Raw genomic sequence first — 20,666 nt, 5'->3', positions numbered from 1 at the left:
TTAAGTGGTCACAGCCCACCAAGAGCTTTTAATAGGCACACCATCACAGACTGCTATGAGACTACAAGTGTTTTGAGCCTTCACATGCCCTGACTGCAATATTACCTATTCCAGTACTTTGAGAGTAATCTGATGTTTTACAGTTACCGCACACATGGACTACACAGAAAGCTACTTCTATTTTTTGGATTACCTTCTTGTAGAGCCTTAAAGTAGAACAGATGCACTTAGCTGCCATTCATACCTCTACTGCTGCAGACCAAGCCAGGGTGACAAGTAAACTTTGTACAGGCAATATTTGTATGACTTGATCATTTACATTCCCTCTGTCTTGTATTGTATAAGCTCCTGATTAAACGGCAGGTATCTAAATATATGGTAAGGCATAGGAAGGGAAAACTGGGCATTGAAACCATCTTACCACCCATGCAGTCAACATCCTTTTACACGTTCCTGTATCTAGCCACTCACTGTTTTGGGAATAAAAGCAATGACAGTAAGCTAAAACTGCATGACAAACAATTAAAAAAGAAAATTCTCAAAATCTGTAAGCCAAAGCCACCTGTAATGGCACTACAGAAGCCATCATAATTGCACTGGGAATTATTTTCTTTAATACACAAAACCTAACAGGAACAAAGCATTTAAATGTATTTATTAGCATACTGCAGTCATTGGATTTTCACAGGCTTACTGTCAATTTTCATTCTGTAATGACAGCTCACATACCAGCTTGTCACATCACCATGACTGATTCTATTCCCACTTCTCAAAAGCTATACTAATTCATTAAGGTAATTTTAGAACTTATCAGATGTGCTTGAAGGAAAGGATTGCTCTCACTCACTTCCCCTTCCTGAAGGTTCCCAATTATTGTCACATGAACTGGCAAATGAAATGGTCTAAGGCTTTCTTTTTCCTCTATCCTGGGGAAAGGGGTGGGGGGAAAGACAACTAACATTTTTATTTATCAGGTGAATTCATATATTACTCACAGGAAGGCAAAGTGGAATGGTGTCCCCCCCCTTCAGATTTTACATAAAAGAAAATGCGCCTGTGATCGTTTTAATGCCTAGTGAGTAATACTGACACCACACCTCATTCTCATCATGCAGTGCATAATGCGATAGCCACACCATGACATCCTCAAACACCAATGTATTACTTACCCCACCAATACCAAGTATTTCTGTGGACACCTTTCTTCCTGCTATGTCCTGAAATCATCTACATCATGCCCAAGCTTCAGCTTGACAGAGCTCAAGTTGTTCTATTCTAAACTGGTCTAGTGAAGCTGAAAACCCACATAAAAACGGCTGTGATCATATAATTCCTCCTCAGAAACACACCCAGAGACATCCCCACCCAGTCCTTGTGTGCTATTTTGTTACAAACGTTTGACTGAGAAGTTCCACACAAAAGGAGTGACCAAAAAAGCTAAATACAGATCTCTCTGCTTGCTGAAGCCATGTAAATCCTCAGACTCAGAAAACCAGGAGGGAAATACTTAATTTCTATGAATTACAGTGCAGAGACTTTGACACTTAATGTAGAATAACCCAACCGATTAATTTCCAATACACCTGGTACAGGAATAAATGCTAAAAAAAAAATTTTAAAAAAGCCTGAAAGCAACTTGCCAATTTCTACGTCATCTTATTACTCCTATTTTTATTCCTTCCTTTTCGCAAATGCTACAGAAATGAGACAGAACATCACACATTCAGGGGAGATGAAAATTTTGCCAAGTGCCCCATCCTGTGCTGCCCCCCCGAACATATTCTGCAAAAATTACAGTGCTTGGTGAGAAGATAAGTCTTCTTAACTCTGTTAATAATTAGGAAAAAGGATAAATTTAGTACAAGTATAACCTATGGAATTTATTTTGCTTTGCAGCCACAAAGCTGTCAAGTCTCTGCTACCAGATCTCTCTTGCTCTAACCATAAGTCTGCCTTTCTCTACCAGCAGCCCTCAAAACAGGAGGCTGAAAAGAGAGATGCTACTCTCAAAATCCAAGCAGGCTGTCAAAGGTGACTTATTACAATACGGGTCCTTAGTCTGGAAAGTACCAACTGGGCTGTGCCTTTCTGCTTTCTGGTAAAGTGTTTAGGAGAGCTATGTCCACAGCCTTTATTATTTTAATAATAAAAATAAGAAGTATCTTGCAGTCTGAGAGAACCTTTATGACCACATCCAGAGTCACCAGTAAAATGCTAAGCAGCACCGCTTAAGGCAAAACTGAAACGCTACATTTCCCAATGTATTCTGACACAAGTCAGAACAAGGTTATTCCCAATACCTCTAGTTGCCTACTGTTATCAACAGGCAGTCTCTTACTCTCAAAAGCAAAGAGGTGGGATGATTTAGAGGGTTTCCAAACACAGTCAACCCTTACTTTCAGCACCTTTTCTCTGCACTAAATCACAATTACCAATGCAAAACAAATTGTCTCCCTGAAGTGCATTAACACAAATACATCCTCAAACATAACAAATGGAAGAGATGATTTAGAAGAGAAAAACAGAGAATCATGAAGTAAGGTGTCTTCAAGTCAGGAAAAGGCTCTGTATAAAGTACAACACAGTAGATAAAAGGCATAAAAAGGTATCACAGAAGCGATGTCTTCAGATAGCAGTCACAACATGATTTAATACAGAACACAAATACAAGAGACTAACAATGCACACAAGCATTAGCAAGTCCAGAAGACAACCCTGACAGTTCACACCTTTTCTGTAGAATCCAGCAACAGCTGGCAACAAAACAGTCACATTTAAAATAGTCTGGACTATTCCAAGCAACCAAAGTTTAACTAATTCTCACTGTCCTGAATAACATTTTCTTTCCACTTGTTGTATGAATCACCTACAAAGAGGTTACAGTGTCCAGGCTTCCATCCTTAAGCCGTCGTTAAACAAGGAAGACTAAAATTAAAATTCACCATTTTAACTAAAGTTTTTTGCAGCACTACTAAGACCTCTCTTTTAATTAATTCTACAGGAGGCCTTTTCATGCAATTAAACAGGGGAATGACTCATAAACAGGAAGGACAGCCCAAGTTGTAGCCTCTGGTTTAACTTACCCAGTCCATTCCATCAAGCCAGTTTAGCCCAACTTATTTTTATCTTTATCCTTTCAAATTTGCAGCAACAGCCAAAGTAGTCACGAGGGAGCACGCCATGAACAATGCTCCCTAACTTCTCACCAGTTCTGGAGGAAGCAGTGACATTTTAATAGTCCCCAGTAAAGTCCAAGAACAAAGAGTCCCACGGTTGCTCCACTATTCAAACAGCCCATCCTGCAAGTCTGAATTGTCAAATAACAAAATTAATAGGCAATATGCCATCTCTGTTACCTGCATTAGCTAGCTGAATTGAATACTGGCTCATATCAGAGCAAAGTTAAATTAAAAAAAAAAATAAAAAAAATCACTTGGAAGGAAAGTAGCTAATACCAGAGAACGAAAGATCATTAAAGAGAACAGGAGAAGTGAAGATACCCATGGATCCAGGAAAAAAAAAAAATTCTAAAAGAAAACAGAGCATTTTAGCAAGCAAAGAAATAAAGACTCCTTACAGAAAAGTCATAGAATGGTTTGGGTTGGATGGGACCTTAAAGATCATTTAGTTCCCCCCCCCTGCCATGGGCAGGGACACCTTGCACTAGACTAGGTTGCTCAAAGCCCCATCCAACCTGGCCTTGAACAATTCCAGGGATTCCAGTCATTTCAAATCTGGAAAGATATATAGAAGAGTGGTATTTTCTTTGTAACTGCTTTAGCAATTTGTAAGAATTTGCCCTGTTCTGATCCATTCTGAAACAAAATCCACATTCTCTTTACAAAGCCAGTAAGACCAAGAATTACTGTCCTTCTGGAGCTACTATAGAAGAGCTAGTCATTTTCCAGCTTCCAAAAATTTTTGAATTGTAATGTCTACACACACAATAATTGGTAACAATGCAGGTGACCAATGACAATTTCAGTATTACAATAAACAACTATTTATCAAGATCTTTTGAATTTGATTAATTGTTTGGTTTTTACAACAAGGTACTTTGTCAATTTGGTACGTTACATGTAAACACCTGAGCTCCTCTGACATGTCTAAAAACAATTGCCCAAATGCCACGTAAAACAGACTTAATTACTCTAGAGGAGCTCAAGAAATACCTACCTAACCAAGCTAGAAAATACATCATACATTACTGTGAAGATTTTTCATTTATAGAGAGTGGAGGCTGAGACTTGCTTCACAGTATGCATACATTCCTACTCTTTCTTCCACGCCTCCTGTATGAAGCGGGACAGCATTTTGGCATTTTGTATCTCCTCAAACCACTCTGAGCACTTCACTGTGGCACAACACCCAGGTTTGATTTTTGTAAAATGAAATAGGAATTTTAAATTGTGAAACATCACAAACAGAGATGATTGCTTCACTGAACTCATGAGCATGAGCAGATTTTTCAAGATTTCATTAGCACAGCATTCATTTGTAAAGGCAGGGGAAATTTTTCTACTGAGCCTCCTAGAGAATGGCTTCCAATCAAACATGAGATTTAATTATCATTAGGCCTGCATAACTGCCAGAATTATTAACGGTCATAAAATAATGTTTATGCAGCATGTCAAAATTTCAGAATGCCATGTAAGCTAATCTCATTTTCTACTACTTCTTTCAAATTTAGTAGCCATTAATTTCAAGGTCTCTCCTTTGGTTCTTGCATCTTGGCACAGGATTAAAAAAAAATATATATATAGGGCACAAAATGCTTTAGTCTTGCTGTACTGTGAGTACCAGATTCATCAGATACAAACACTAGATAAGGAAGTCTTAACACTTTCATTTGTTTGTACAGTTCCTAACATCAAATAGTAACTGAAGGACTTCCATTCTAAACTGGTAACAAAAGGAAAGGGGGGTGTGGGGGAGAACAAGCTGAAAGAATGTGACTTACAAGAAAAGTATGTCAACAGTAAGAGTTTTATTCCACTCACTTTTGAAGGGCATTTATACTACAGAGTCACTGTAGTAAAACATGGAAGAGTTACTCATTCCAGTACAACTGCTACAAAAAGTGAAGAGTGCTAAGTCAGTATGAATAATGTTTAGTCTAAAAACAAAGCACAGAGAAAGTTCAATGCTACTCAACATTGGGAACGTTCCACAGAAGCTGGTTTATTAATAAATAGGTAATTAAAACCATCCCACTCGGCATGAATTTCAATTCATTCACTTTGTAATGCCTTCCCTGAACCTCACTCCTTTTGCCCAAAAGATAGCTCTTAAATTTGAGTTGGAGACCAACACTGCCTGCCACAATTTATCAAAAATAATTAGCTGCAGGTCCCTGAAGACTTTCAATGCATAATAAAGAGACAACATTCCTGCTACTCTAGTAGAAGTCTCCTTTCAAAACAGCGTGCAGTTAAAAGCTGTAATTGAAAAACCTTCCAACTTGCTCAGAATTTGAGCTGAAATAATTGCTAGAAATTATTTCAGGAAGAAGTTGAGAAGACCTTACGAACCAGGCTATAAGCACTACTGTTCCACCAGCTGATCAACCAGAATTTTATTATGAACAACAGGTTTAAAAAACAACCATAACTCAACCTTCAAAGCTTATTCTGACAGGGTCTGATACACATTGAAGCATCCTGAAAAATCACGACATTCAGAATGCCCCGATTTTATCTTAAGATTAACAGCCTACTTTTAAACACTAGTTAATTAGACCATTTTAAAAACACCTACTTAACTGGCATAGTAGAGGAATGAGACAAACCAGACTTGCCTTGTTAAAACAAAAAACAAACCAAAATACATCAGAAACCACCTGCGACATCTAGATTCTCCCAGACTAGCACATTTCAGTTACTTCAGCTACTCCATACACTGTTTCTTTAGTTGTCTTGCAGCTGAAGCACAGTCCTATTACAAAAGTCTCAAATTAACAAAAAATGCACCCCCCAGACTCCAAATATTTGTACGATTGAGAAATAATATTTTATGTGAAGGATTTGAAAAAAAGTGGGTTTGCAAGAAATCAGTAGCAAGAGAGATCTATACAGCAAGAAGAACATGTCACTTATGGCTATTTTAGTCACTTCAAGGTTGTAATGAATAATGTCAATAAACCCTCCAGCTTTTGTAACGCTGAACTCAAGACTCGCCTTACCACAGTATTACCCATCTGACACAAATACACTCTTCCGTGTCTCAAATTACATAGCAACCTGTGCCACAATCTATGTGAAACAAATGAAAGATCGGTTCGTTCCTTCAGTCACACTTGCACTACTTCTCAGTTTAACTGCACATCTTCCATTTCTTATGTTGCAAAACAGGAAAAATTGAATTCTTTTGTCTGTCAAAACAATACTCTTCCCTTGCCTCCTCTCTCCTCCTCCCAACCATCTCTCATATGAAGATTGTTCTCCATGTTCCTAAGAATTCCTCTTTTTTAACAGTGTAGCTAACACTGTACAAAAAAAAAGACACACAATCAAGTGATAGAGATATTTTCTGTATTATTCTACATGTGGTCCTTATGCTTCCTGGAATCCTTTCTTCCCCTCCACCCCTTTTAAAAAAAAACAAACAAAAAACCCCCAACAAAAACCCCAAACCCAACAACTACAACAACAACAAAAAACCAAACCCCAGCATGCTGAGCAGGAGCTTTTATGCAGAAGTCTGCAAAGGGTGTCAAGTTCCTTTTCTTCCTGTGTGAATTAACATTAAAGTCTTTAGATTTTCCAAATGTCAATGGCTGGTGCTCAGGAGATGCTGCTACTTAGACATCATGACATTTTTCATCTGCATAATGCAACAGTATCTCACTCACACCAAGTTCAAGCTTGAGCCAGAGCCAAGAGCTACCTTCTCAAATGTAAGAGTAATACCTACTCGTGGATATTCTGCCAGTCTTACTGCAAACTATTTAAAGTCTGCCTACAATATGTTTCTGATGTATATAATAAGAGATCTCTACCTGCTGAAAGTTGCCCTAGATCACACGTAGCTGCCTTCCTTTTCATTGTATTAGAAAGAAATCTCAAAGCAGGGACACCCATCACACTTGCATGAAACACACTCCTCTACAAATTCCAACAGAGCAGTGTGCAACTGGTACTGCTTCTGACAACATAAATTTGCAACAAATGATTTAGAAATCTTGATATTTCTATCACAAAAGTCCCGTCCTTCTCCAGCTAGTAGCACACAACATGTTGCTATCACACAGTAACAGGAACGCTATTTCCTCAAGCACTCTAACCAGAAAGTCAGAAAAATCTATTTACAATAAGCTGACAAGACTTTTGCACGTTCTTGCCCGTTACACATTTCCACAAATAAAAAAACCCAACACCTCATTAGAAACCAGTTAGCCCTTAAAATCTAATACCATTTCAACTTTTACTGTACTGGCAATGAAGAAAATGAAACTGATGTAAAAGATAACCATCAAGAGACACACTTCTTGAGAAAAACAAGTGGTCAAATTAAGTGATGGGAACTGCAACTAATTTAGCATGCACTGTGGAATATCTCTGTACAGAAAGGAAAGTAACACAACATAGGTAAATATTTGTGGTTTTTTTTTCTCAGTTATCATGAGTCCATAGACTGCATTACTGTAAGATAGCCTACACAGAATCTTGAAGGTCACACTGAAATTTCAGCTGGTGCAGGATGTTTATATAATGATCTTTCACAACAGAAGCATATTACATCTTTATTCCTGTATGATAATGGTTTCATATTCATTACCAAGTGCAGTCCTAGGCATTAACCTCAAACTACAAATTCCCCTGTGGCTTATCTATCATGTACTTTGAGTCAGATTTTTTTTTTTTGGCCTAACAGCCAATTATTACTTGGGATGCTCCAGCAAACCACCACCTGATTTACTGGGTGTAGGAAGAACCACCACAAAACCACACAGAATTTCATCTGCAAAATGATTCAGTGAATCCACTGGGAAAAGAATTTTAAACAATGAGCAGGCTTTGCAAAAAATTAAAGCTTTATAAAGGGTCATCTGCTTAAGAAGTACCTTACAGTGGCTGCTGCATAGCTGTTTTGAGATGCTCAGGATGTTTGGGAGCCTAAATGCAGGCGAGTTCTTTCCTTCTAGTTCAGCTTTACACTTCATACTGTTTGAAACCTATGATTCTACAAGTTCTTTCACATGGATGAAACATTTTTTCCAGGTATCCAGCATGTAAACTATTTGATTTCTTGGGTGGAATAAAAAAAAGTAATTATCCTTCATATTATTACATATTACAGAATGGGAAAAGTCAATTCCCTAAGTATCATGACACACCCTTTTACAGCACTGGTTAGTCATGAGATATAGACCCTAAATAAAATGGGATGTCAGTCTTTGCCACCGTTATCAAAGTGACCACCATCAGCATCACCCAAGGCATCTGAACCACGTATAAAGAAATTAAGTCAATATTTTAATACACACACTCACTGAATCTCAGGTTCTGCAATGTTTAATTCAAGAAGATTGATAATGGTTTCCACCCAGATTGCTGGTAAATCACTTGCAACATAGCAGAAGTTTCCAAAAGCAATCCTGCTGACTTCTGTTCATCTGGTTTAGCATCACCACTTTTACATAATAATATACATGTCCTAAGATGCCTGTAAATTAAACCCTGACATATTAATGTATGCAATTTCTGGATTCATACATTCATCTGTTCAGTGGAACATTAGTTTTTAGAATCATTATTGGCATACAATAATCTCATCATAAATTTCTAAAATATTTTGCTTTAAACTAAGGTAGTTTGGATACAAAGCTGGCAAAAAAAAAACCCCCAAAGCCACTAGAAAACATACAAGTAACTTCCCACTCATCTCCATTAAGGTTACTGCTGCTCAAAAGTGATTGACAAGTGCACCGCTCAAGTCTCTGGTTGTCAAAACAGACTGCACTGATGGTACTTGTGTTTCTAAATTTCCCTCAAAGCAGCCCGTCAAGCTGTCTGCTTTGACAGAATCTTTTCTAGGACAGAAAGGTAAAGCAGTAAGCTATAGCAGGGAAAAGAAAAGGTCCGTTAACTGATAACGCCTGCTTCTATTTATGTTAGTGGAAACCGTAATTTCCTATCAACATTGTGTATTAATGAAGAAAGCCATGGTGCTACTGGTGAAGCTTTGAAATCATCAACAAGGTACACGCTCCTCCTAGGAACACTGGGTTATTTATACAACTATGAAGTCTCTTATTAGCTTTGTTGACTTCAAATGCAGAAATACAGGCATTTATAATTGATAAAATTAATGCTCTCCACATCCTTATAAGTCTCAAGAGCGTAAAAAAGGTAAGTTTAGGAACACATTAATTTCTGCTTCATAGAACTGCTGTGTTATCCAATAACTCTATAGCTATATGACATGAATAGAGTATAAATGCTGAATTTAACAACTGCATTTCTCTTCCAGAGTCATTAGAAGATAGCATTGCTAAACCAGTTACAATGATTAAAGCAGCTCAACAACAGCCCAGGTTACTTTGAACCTTTTAATCATTTTTGCAAAATTTTTTTTTTTCCACTTCGGCCATTTTCAATATAGTAAAAACACACAGCAAACAGTAGCTACCACCGAAGGGACAGAAGACTTTTCATTCATACTTGACTGAAATTTAAAAAAGAAATGAGAGCTACTCTGAGGAAAAAGGCATACACGCATGTGGACAAAATTAAACATTCCCAGTTCCTAGGAAAAAAACACACATCAGTTCTACGCTTTAAAGCAGCACAGGCCTCACAAAGGCTTTTGAGGACAAAAACTGACACCAGGGCATTCCCGACCACCAAAGCACGTTAAAATGCAGCCATAACAACACCGCAGTCCCGGCAAGAAACCTTACCCATCCTCGCCCTGTTAATCCAACAGCTAAAACAACGCCAGGGTGAAAAACTAGTGAAAGTCAGCGGAGTTTCTGTTTGGTTTTATCACGGTTTCTTCCCTGGCAGAGGGAGGCTGAGGACCACCTCGCTCTTCCCTCAGGCGCCACAGACAAAAGAGCGACAGCCGGGGGGGGGGGGGGGGGGGGCCGGCTCTGGCCTTATTTCCACCCCACCTCCCACCTCCCACCCCCCACCGTTGTTCGTTTAACTGTGCCGAGTGCGACACGGGCATGACTTTTCTTTCTAGGCGCGCAGAGCCCCTGGAAAAACAACAGCAGACGCAGGCCACACACAAAAGCCGCCTGTCCCTTCGCCACCGCAGCCTGAGGCAATACCTCCTCTCCCCACCCCCCAGGCCGGACCCAACCGCTGGGCCCTCCCCGCCCCTCGCCGCCTCCCCGCACCGGGGACGGCGGCCTCCGCAGCTCCCTGCCTCCCTGCCCAGGGCGCTCGGTAATCGAGCCCGGCAGAAGCCTGAGGCCTAGTGAAGCAGAGAGCGGCACCGGACCCGCAAGCAAGCGCGGCGCCCGCCCCTCCGTCTCCCTTCCCTGGGAGGGGGGAGGGACAGAGCCCTCCCGCCCCACCAGCGCCCCCGAGGCCAGCCCCATTGTTCCCCGCACCCCAGGCTCTCTGCTCCCCGCAGAGCGGGTGGTAGAGGAGACAGCATACTCACCACACGGGCCGGGCTCCCCGCAGCGACCACCGGCCCCCTCAGCTACGGCACACGGGCGCGGCCGCAGCGCCCTGCTTCTCCAACACCCGCAAGCCCCCGGGCCCCCCCACCGCCGTCGCCTGCCACCCCTCCACCTCCGCCGCTGCAGCAGCGGCGGCCATCTTGTGCGTCGGCTGCCTCTCCTCCTCCTCCTCCCCCTCCTCCCCCCCCTCCCCCCCGCCCGCCCCTTCCTGCGCCCGGCCCCCCGAGCAGGCGGAGCGGCCCTGGGAGAAAAAGCCGAGTCACGGGCTGTGGCGCTGAGCAGAGTGAAGGGCAGTGTTGTTAGGCGGGGGTGTTGTTGTCGCTCTCTGCCGTGGGTGTTGTCGCTTTCAGCCGTGGGGAGGGTGTCGTGAGTTCCTGTTAGTGATGGTGCGTGTTCCCCGCTGCCCTCCCTTGTCTTTTGGGTGGGTTTTTCGTTCTTCCACCTCGTCTTGTCCCCGCCAGCGATGACTGCGGGCGCGGCGAGGCTACGAGGTCGAGGTTGTGGTTCTTCGGACGCTGAGTGTAGCTTGAGGAGCTCTCTGCGTGCTCGGAGCCTCCCAAAGCCCCTAGCCCGCCATTTTCTCTAGCTCAGCGCCCACAGCAGGGCGGGAGGGTGCTTCCCCTGTTCGGGGTGCACTGCAGTTCCGTCTTCTTCCCTGCTGTGATTGCCTCATGCCATCAAACCTTAGAGCTTGGAGGTTGGTTTATTTTCTTACTCGGAGGAAAAAAAAATCATGAATGCTGTTCCCAGTCCAGGCACACTTAGGTGGCTGTGCAGGTCAAAGACCATGTTGCTTTGGCCGCGAGGCCCATGGGGAGCCGGGCTTGTTGCTGGAGACGGTTCTGCAGTAGCTTTCTTTTGGCAGGGCACGTTTAATTAATCCTCAGCTTCAACCAACACCACAGGTACGATGTGTTGGGGCCCCACCAAGCCTTCCTGTATCACACAGTAACTGAACTAGAGTTTGGCTACTGAAAAAAATTTTAAAATTAAGTTATATCTTACAATTATTCATAGTGACTTGCTGCATTTAGTTAGCATATACCGATAGTTTTAAAATGCTGTGAGAAGTAATTACTTAACATCTGGATGTTTCAAGGTAGCATCGAACTGATTCCCATTTTATACAAACATGAACTGTGGTGTAAAATGCTAAGGATTTTGTCCAAATTTATTTCCAAATGTAACAAAAAGATGAGGTTCAGTGGTCCCATCCTGTTCCCCAGATATTTTATCATGTATATGCCCAGCTGGAGGTTCTGTGGGATCTATGCTGGTGTGCGGTCATTGTGCAGGATGCTGCATATGGAATCACTGCATTTCTAAAGGCTTCATAACACTGTAGGGAGCATGCACTGTATTATCAGTTCAACGTCTGAACTGCAGAGGACTACATGACCTTGGCATACATTAAAACAGCACAATGTCAGGTCAGAAGTAACCAGGCCCGGAGCCAGGGGCTTGAGACAGCAACCTGCAAAAGGAAGCTGGGTCATGACATGTAGACAGAAATACGGAAACAAATTACAGAGCTGAGCTCCTGGATGTGAGAGAAAGTCTACATAGGGAGAGTTTAATCTTCAGCTCCTCTTCCTGACTCTCATATGGATTGCGGATATTATCATGTTAACTTTACAAGAAGTGTGGTGACAGTAGCTAGATGTATTATTTCTCTCATTTTTACTAAAGAAATTGTCTCTATTATTTAGTCTTTTCCAGCAAAACAATTAAGCTTAATGCTTATCAATGATTAGTGCTTGAATAAAATAAGAACAGCTATTAATTTCTGAAAACAGGGTTTTCTTGGTATATTCACAGGCATTTGGGATCTTATGAACTCAGAAGGCTAAGATCTTTACAAAGATCACATTTAACTTACTACGAGTAACAAGTGTAAATCAGGAAGTTTAACATGGAAGTGTGAATCTTAAGCATTAAGGCTGTTTTATTGTTGTTTCAAGAAGATTAACAGGAAAGATTTAGAAGTCTACAAACAGAAGTCTAAAACAATCAATGTTTGTAAGCATCAGAATCCTTAGTACCATCATTACACAATAAAATATCTGAATGAATGATTTAATCAAGAATACCGTAGTTAGCCAGATTTGGAAGTCAGGGATGATCACAGATTAGTACATTATTGTATTCTTATAATTATATTGGCATTGTAAAACTTCCTGCAATGCCCCAATGCAACACTAATACCACTTGTTCTTAATGACTGTATAAATTATGTAAGAGTCTTTGTCCTGAAGCACAAGCTTTCATATAACCAATTGGCAAATTGCAGCATAGTTTGTTAAAAAAAAAAAAAAAATCAAATCTGAATCATTATACTCCTATCTAATTACTCCTCCCTCTTGGAAATGAACTACTAAGTAGTATCTCTGCACGTTATTCTTGATCAATTTAATTATCGTCTTCGCCCTATTATTCTAATTTAAAACTGTGCATACCACAGAAAATTTTCAATCAGCAATTGCCATCTTTTGCAGACTCCTCTCCTAAACGTTGTGCTAGAAATGTGAACCTTATTGAAGTTACTAGTATCCTGTTCAGACGCAAATGCTAGCACTAGGAGATAAAATGGTAGGTGTTCTCTGCAACCGTTGTTTAAAGACGCAGAAACTAGAAGTGGTCAAGGCCTGAGGCCATCCTCTTACTTCCTGGTTTATAGCAGGTGGTTGCATGCAGTACATCATTCTGGTGTTTTGTTCAGTCTGGTTTTTAATACTCTAATCTGAAGACTTCTACTACTTCCTATACTTGGTTCCTATGTACGGTTCCTATATTGCTGAAAGGTTTTCATTTTCAGCTTGCTTATATTTTCCCTCAGCATTTAATTCTGTTACCATTTAGTAAATTCTATTACCAATATGTACTTGCTAACAACAATTTTCAGTATTAAAACGTAGCTTTACCACAGTACTGCATTGTTTAAATTTTAAGAAGTGGGATCTGAAATGACCTATGGTTCTCATTAAGTAACATTGCAAGGATGAGTAAACTAAATCTTAAAACCCATTTTAGACCTCTGTTAGAGTAAAACTTTCCTAATGACTGTTCTTTATTCTGGATTTTAAAAGTTCACAAGTTTGCAGATGAGCTTTTTCTCTCTTTGGGAACTGATCCCACTAGATACCTAGGTTACTTTTAATGTCTGCTTTCTCCAGTTATCCAGCATTTCTTCCTGCATGACATACTGCTTTAGCATATGAAACGCAGAACAGTATTCGCTTTTAGGGTTACTGTTGTCATATCTCATTTAAGCTTATTATTATATCTGCTGTAATATATCTCCAGTTATTCACATTGTTCTTTCTTTTATGTCCTTAAAAACCCCCAGGAATTAGTTTTGATTTTACAACATATCGTGTCAATTTTCCATTCCTTCTTTTTCTTTTTTTCCTTCCCAAAGGGGATAATGTATAGGCATGGTTCTAGGATTTTACATTTGTGGCCAACCTAGTAATGTTCTTCAGATTATACATTAGAAATTAATCCCTATATTAGCCTGCATAACCGAGAAAAAATAGGTAAAATATCAGTGTAACTGTAAAATGGTATCATCTGATGATTCAATTTTTATATTACTCTTTCTATATAAAACTCATGTAAAACTGGTAACAGAATAGCTGTTTTTGTAAAAAGAAAGATTTTTTTAATGTGCTGGCAATGTTTCATTTTGCTATTTTAGTTATCTATGTGACCCGTAATGCTGACAATAATGGAAAATTTCTCATTTTGAAACCTGTGATATCAGAATGAAAGGCAAGAATTAAATATTTTTCCAACTGGCTGCAAGCATTTAAAAAAATGTCGTTGTTTTTTCACACAGCCAAGATTCTTGCATACATCATATAAATCAAAGATAACAAAAAAGTAAATCTTTAGGACTTTTGTGTGCTTGACCATCATGTTAACAAAACCTACAATTCCTGCACTTCTATAAAATTCCACTGACAAAAGCAGAAGACTGAAGCATATCTGCACAGTGTAATCATTACCAAAAACCCCAATACTCATTAAAGAGTATGCTGAATGTCATCCAAGCCCATGTAATTCAGATGCAATTTTTAGAACTAGTTATGTATGCTTAATTTAGAATAATAAGAGGATGATAGCAAAATAAAGCCTTCCACTGTGGAAGGACATGCTCAGTATCTTGACCATAACATATAAGATTTAGATTTCCTTTATACAACAGAAGCCTGAATGATGTAAAGGAATGTGAAGGGCATAAGTGTAAAATCAATATTCCTCTATGAATGGTTCTCTCTCAACCATTCAATTTGCACAAGCAAATAATACTATATAACCCACCAAACATTATCAGATTTGTTTAAAAATTTGTAAAACTTTTTGCAGTTCTTTGATGCTATACATAATAGATTTGCAGAATATCAGTGCAGTTATTAACATTTGTGCTTAGGCTACTAGGAATGCAAAAAATCTATTTAAGTATACCCTGTGGCTTCAGTTGCTGTGAAAAAAGAAGGAATGATAAGGAAGGTAAGAAACTTCTCTTTGATGATTTCTCATTAGAAGTTTCACTTAACTGTCCCATCTTATTATCCTCCTTGTCCCACTGACATTTAGAGATGCAATATGCTGACTTAGTAGTACATGCCACATATTCCCATGGTACTCCTTACTGCCTTTCTGCTTACATATAATTGCCTGGTTTGCTTTAATCCCAGAGCTTTCAGTGTCATTTGGCAACATCTCTCTCTAAGCGTGACAAAATTTTGAAGCGTTATATAGTACAAGAATTTGCAGCATAACAAGAATGCAGACCCACTTGGAGGCTGTGAGGATACCAGGCATTTAATAATGTTCATTGGGCAGAGCAAGTCAAAGTCTCTACCATATAGTTGTTGTTCTGGTGCCCTCTGCTGAAATAACCATCTGTTTGGCTTCTGAATCCCACACCCGCCCCCTACCCCGGGAGGGTCAAGAGCCTCTGCCAAGTGGCATATGCTGCCACCTCTTTATCTTGCACTTTAGTTCCTTGATTTATTTCCTCTTCTATTCTGTCTCAACAAAAAGCAGAAGTACAACCCTTTATTTCCTTTCCTTCCTCTAGTGGTTCCTATGTTGAAATTTGTTCTTTTCCTTCATAACATTGTTGCATCGCATTTTACAACAGCCTTTTATTCAGCTTAGGAAAGTAACATATGAATTGAGAAGATAAAGAATTAAGAAAATTACATTTTATGAGAATTCCAGCTCGTGTGTGTGTATAAAACAGAGAGCCACCTTGTGCCTCTCTGGCAGACTTCCTTTATGTACTTTAAAACTGGGGGAAAATGAAAGACAGGTAGGGCAATAAAATCAGCACAGGTTTTCTACGGCAAGTCAGTACCTTTGTTTAGCTGCATGTAAAACCACAGCCTTACTCTTGTTTTGCAGGGGAAGCTAAATAGTAGAGGTTAAGCAACTTTTCAGGTTCACATAGCAAGCAGTGGCAGGATAAGGAATAAACCCCATGGTCTGGTCTTGGGTTCCGACCACTAGACCTTATGTATCCTCCACACTTATGCAAGTTACAGTAATTACATTATGACTAAACTGCTATTTGAGTAATTTTTCCAATCACGTTTCCCAGGTAGAGCACTCTTAATACAAGTAAAAAGTGGGACTGACATCTCTGTCGTCACATCACATTTCTGCAGCAAGTGAAAACATGTTGACTGTTTCCTGCAGTTATCCCTGCTTGGTATCAAACATAAAGATCCAAAGTTTTGTGCTGGTCTGGTTTGAGAACACCTGATACAAGACTCCCCCAGTGCACCTTCCAACAAATGGGACTAGCAATTCCCACAGGAAAATAAAAGTAAAGGACCAACCTTATCTAATCCTAATGTATGAATAACTGCATAAAGCAATTTTAGGTGTTTTTATATTAGTGTGGATCTCAAGTAGCTGCTGCTTATTCAGATCTCAATTCTAGCAGTTTTTTAATAGTATATTATTCAGGTAATTGCGGAGGGTCATTTTTTACATTTTACCCCTCAGTGGTTTTTGAGAAGAGACCTATAAACAAAAAACAATTTTATAACAGGTAGCTACAGTACATGCTTGATAAGCACTTTACAAAAAGATTATTTTCAGTGGAAACACGTTGAATTTGTTTAGGTAGGCTGAGATTATTTTTCAGAGATCATAGCTGTATGGTAATTTCCTTTATTCTTTTACCAGATTCTACATATCATGTCTACTTTGACAGGCAAATTCTCACACACTCAAAACCCTACCTTTTTGGTAAGAATTTCCTCCTCCACTTTTAAATTTCTTTTCAGCACAGTATTCTAGGTTTCCTGTCGCTCATTACTCTACTGGTAAAAAGCTGTTACACAGCATTCCAGCAATTCAATTTCAGCAGGAAAGAAAGACATTTCTGAATTGTAAATGTACAGTATAATTTGTTCCTGTTGTGTATGTTCATCTGGTTTTGGTAAATTTTCATCAAGAATTACATCATTAATCCTAACCTTGAAAGATTTTTTTTTTTTTAATATAACATTCCAACTATTAAATTTCTTTTTTAACTTGGTTAAAAAGAGCACAGGTTTTGTAAAAAGAAGTTGCTATCTTTTATTGTTAATGAAATAAGATTTTTCAAACTTGATGATTTGTTTGTTGAAGTCTATAGTAATCTGACATGTCATGTGATGCTGCCTGTTCTTTGATTCCAGCAGGTGAAGGAGGCAGCATTTACAGAAGAAGAAAAAGGAAATTCACTAAAGGGAATCAGTAAGTTGAATGAAAAATAGTTACTAATAGTGGAACTAGCTCTCATTACAAGACAGGAAGAGGTAGTATTTGTGGTTTGGCTAGTTAACTACTTTTGATGTTATTTTTCTCCATAAACTACTGATAGAGTTGCTAAAGAAACAACAGTGTGAAAGGATCAGAACATACTGTGAGCATAGATGGAGCTTACCTTGTGTATACGTTTTTAAGACATTCAATTAGTTTCTTTTTAGCAAGAGTGACATCAGTTTCTCGGAGATTAATGGACATTTGTTACATACTCATTGAGGCACATGGAAGGCTATGGTATGGGCAAACCATGGGTATGGTATGGTATGGTATGGTATTTTAGCCTGTTAACAAAACCAAAATATTTTGAGAAGCACACTTTCTGTTCTCTTAGGGAAGTTTCTCATTCTCATAGATAAGGCCACAGTATCTCCAGTTTATTTGTCCTCAATGCTTTTGGTGTTCTGGTGGCTCTGCTAGGCAGACACATGCTACCTGCACATAAAAACAGCAGTCAAAGTAAGTTATTGATCTTACTCGTAAAGTCCTCAGATTTTACAAATTGACTGTAGTTGAACTTAAGTTCAGCAATTTGATATTGGAAGGTTGTTTATGTTGCAGTTTATCACTGTCTCTCCCAGGCAGCAACTTTTCTTATCAATGTTTCCATTAACATGCAGTGCTCTGCAAAAAAAGAGAGAAAAAAAAAAAAAGGAGTGTCCTCTATTTTCATACACAAACCCCACCTTCTCCTTAGATTTCCTTCCACAGGAAACACAAATGCATATATACACTTATTTGCATATTAAATAGACAAGATAAAATGGTTTCTACCCTATGTAGTTAAGCCAAATATTGAAAACCAGTTGGGAGCAAACACAGTCATTCACTGATCTCTCAGGTGTAACAGCTACAACTCACAAGTGTCAGGAGGCAAAGACTGAAACAATCTGGCTTTGTCTTGCACTTCTCAAGCTCACAAATCTAAAGGAGAATCCTGGGAATGCAATATTAAAATTCTAAAAAATCTGAACCTCATTCTACCTTCCAATGTTACCCTGAGGGGATAACAGTGGTTGACAAGCAGTTGTAGCCAGGCCCTGTGGGGCCAGTGTCCCTGTAGGTCCCTGCTGATGGCGCCTGTGCTGGGGTGACTGTGGGGCTGGGGGCAGATGGGGGCCATGGGGCAGATCAGGGGCTTTGGGGGGCAAATGTGTGGGCAGGAAGGAGGGGTGATGCCCCTCCCCCACGGGCAAGTAATCCCCCCCGAGGGCTAAATTGCCCCCCAGGGGTAGATATGTCCCCAAAGGGCAAATCTTCTCCCCAGGAGCAATGCCCTGTCCGGGGGCAGATATCCCCCCTAGGGGCAGATACCCCCTCCCCATGTGTAGATCCCCCACACAGGGGCAGATATTCCCCCTCCAGGGGCAGATACCCACCCTGACCTCTGTGTGGGGCAGCTGAGGGGGGTAGATGCCTCCTTCCCAGCCTGGGGGTAGGAAATCCTGCCTGGTGGGCAGGAGTCAGGGGCAGAACCGGGAGCCATGGGGTGAATTGTCACTGCAGGGCTCAGGATCTGAAGAGAGAAATTTAGAATAAATGGCGACTGTCAATAAGTCAATTTGTAATAAACATAGAATAATTTTCTAATACTGTTTAATAATTTACAAATACATTTATAACAGTTTATAAAAATAAGCAATTTCTAACAATATATAACAATTTATAATACACTAGGGGAGGGGCTAGGAGGTGTTAGGACTCCTGGTTCCCCTCTAGTTTTCCTGGAAGAGTCTCAGGTTTACTGGTTTATGTGAGATCTTCGGGCAGTAAATGAGTGGGGCGTAGTTCCGTACCTGGGGGTACCAGACACTTCTACAACTACTACAGTAATTCCAGCAAATGCTAAATGGTACTTTGTAATCGACTTAGGTGCTGCATTTTTCAATATACCTGTCCATCCAGACCCTCCGTACCTTTTTGCATTTACTTGAGGAAAAATACAGCGGACATGGGCAAGATTTCCTCATGGCTTCCCTGGGTCCCCACTATTTTTTCTAGAATTTTAGTTAAAGATTTGCAGGATATTGTGTTTAAAAAATGGATCCATTTTGATACCATATGCTGATGATTTGTTAATAGCCAGTATCTCTAAGGGATCTTGTATAGCTGAAACCCAGACCTTCGTGTTTGTATCTAACAGAGGTGCCATTCCTAGATCCTGATCTGGAACTACGTGTAGATGGGTCCTCGTATTATCTGAACAGCAACCAGGCTACAGGTCATTCTGTAACTCCTGTGAATGAAGCGGTGGGGGCTTCACCACTCAGTCTGAAGCTGAGCGCACAGGCAGTAGAATGGATTGCATTAACAAAGACTTGCCAGCCATCCAAAGAAAAGGCTGTAAATATTTACAGTGATTCTCAGTATGGATTTGGAGCGTGCCATGCCACTGGACAGTTATGGAAGCAGTGTGGGTGTATAACTTTTATTGTGAGTGAAGTACTGAACTGCTAAAAGCCATACAGTTGCCAAAGAAACTAGCTATCATTCCTCAGCCAGCCCACACTGGTGAAAGGACAAAAGAAGAAATAGTAAATGGTCTGGTGGATGCTGCAGCTAAAGCCCAGCATGACTGCTGTACAAACCACAAAGCAGTGCAGCGGTCCAACCTGGTGTTGCCTGCTCCTGAAGAGATATATTTGATTGTTCCTGCTGAAGATGCTGACTGTTGGAAAGGGAATGAAGTGACCAAAGACTCCCAGGGAATATGGAGAGCAGGTATGCAAACCCTTCCTATTTTACCGAAGCAATACCTGATTCCCATAGCAGAAATGCATCACCATCCAGGGCATTTTGGGACTGCTGCACTAGCCCAGACAGTGCTGAAGAATTGGTTTGCACCAGGAATTTATGCCACAGCCAAATAAATAACTGTGTCTTGCATGCACTACCTTTAGCCTTAATAAATCTTGGCAAAGACCTCAACAAACCACAGAACTGTCTTCCTATGAAATACTATTCAGAAGACTGATGCAACTCCCTGGAACTGATGTATCTGCCTATGTAAGTTTATTAGCAGGAGATAAAAACATAACCTAGTGTATTTTACAAGATCATAGATTATTAAAATACAGTTGGGCCCAGGCACAGCTTGTACAACCAGTACGTCTAGAAGGGGCTTTGCACCCCTTCAGTCTAGGGAATTACATTTGGGTAAAAGTACACGAAAAGATAACTTACCTCCTTGGTGGGAGGGACCGTT

The 20,666-nt window shown here is 40.2% G+C and overlaps 1 protein-coding gene across 7 annotated transcripts in view; it reads right to left on the bottom strand.

Moving 5' to 3' along the window:
- Positions 1–10,708, bottom strand: part of RC3H1 (ring finger and CCCH-type domains 1) — a 60,010-nt gene extending 49,302 nt beyond the window's left edge. For all 7 annotated transcript variants that reach the window (XR_775203.1, XM_010580660.1, XM_010580664.1 and 4 more), the window contains exon 1: positions 10,615–10,708. The gene's annotated coding sequence lies outside the window, so the exon portion shown is untranslated. The remainder of the gene's footprint in view (positions 1–10,614) is intronic.
- Positions 10,709–20,666: the final 9,958 nt, after the last annotated feature.

Source organism: Haliaeetus leucocephalus, unplaced genomic scaffold (assembly GCF_000737465.1).
Source record: "Haliaeetus leucocephalus isolate CR32 unplaced genomic scaffold, Haliaeetus_leucocephalus-4.0 Scaffold730, whole genome shotgun sequence".
Lineage (NCBI taxonomy): Eukaryota > Metazoa > Chordata > Aves > Accipitriformes > Accipitridae > Haliaeetus > Haliaeetus leucocephalus.
Note: the sequence above shows the minus strand (reverse complement) of the source record. Positions and strands in the feature narration are given on the sequence as shown.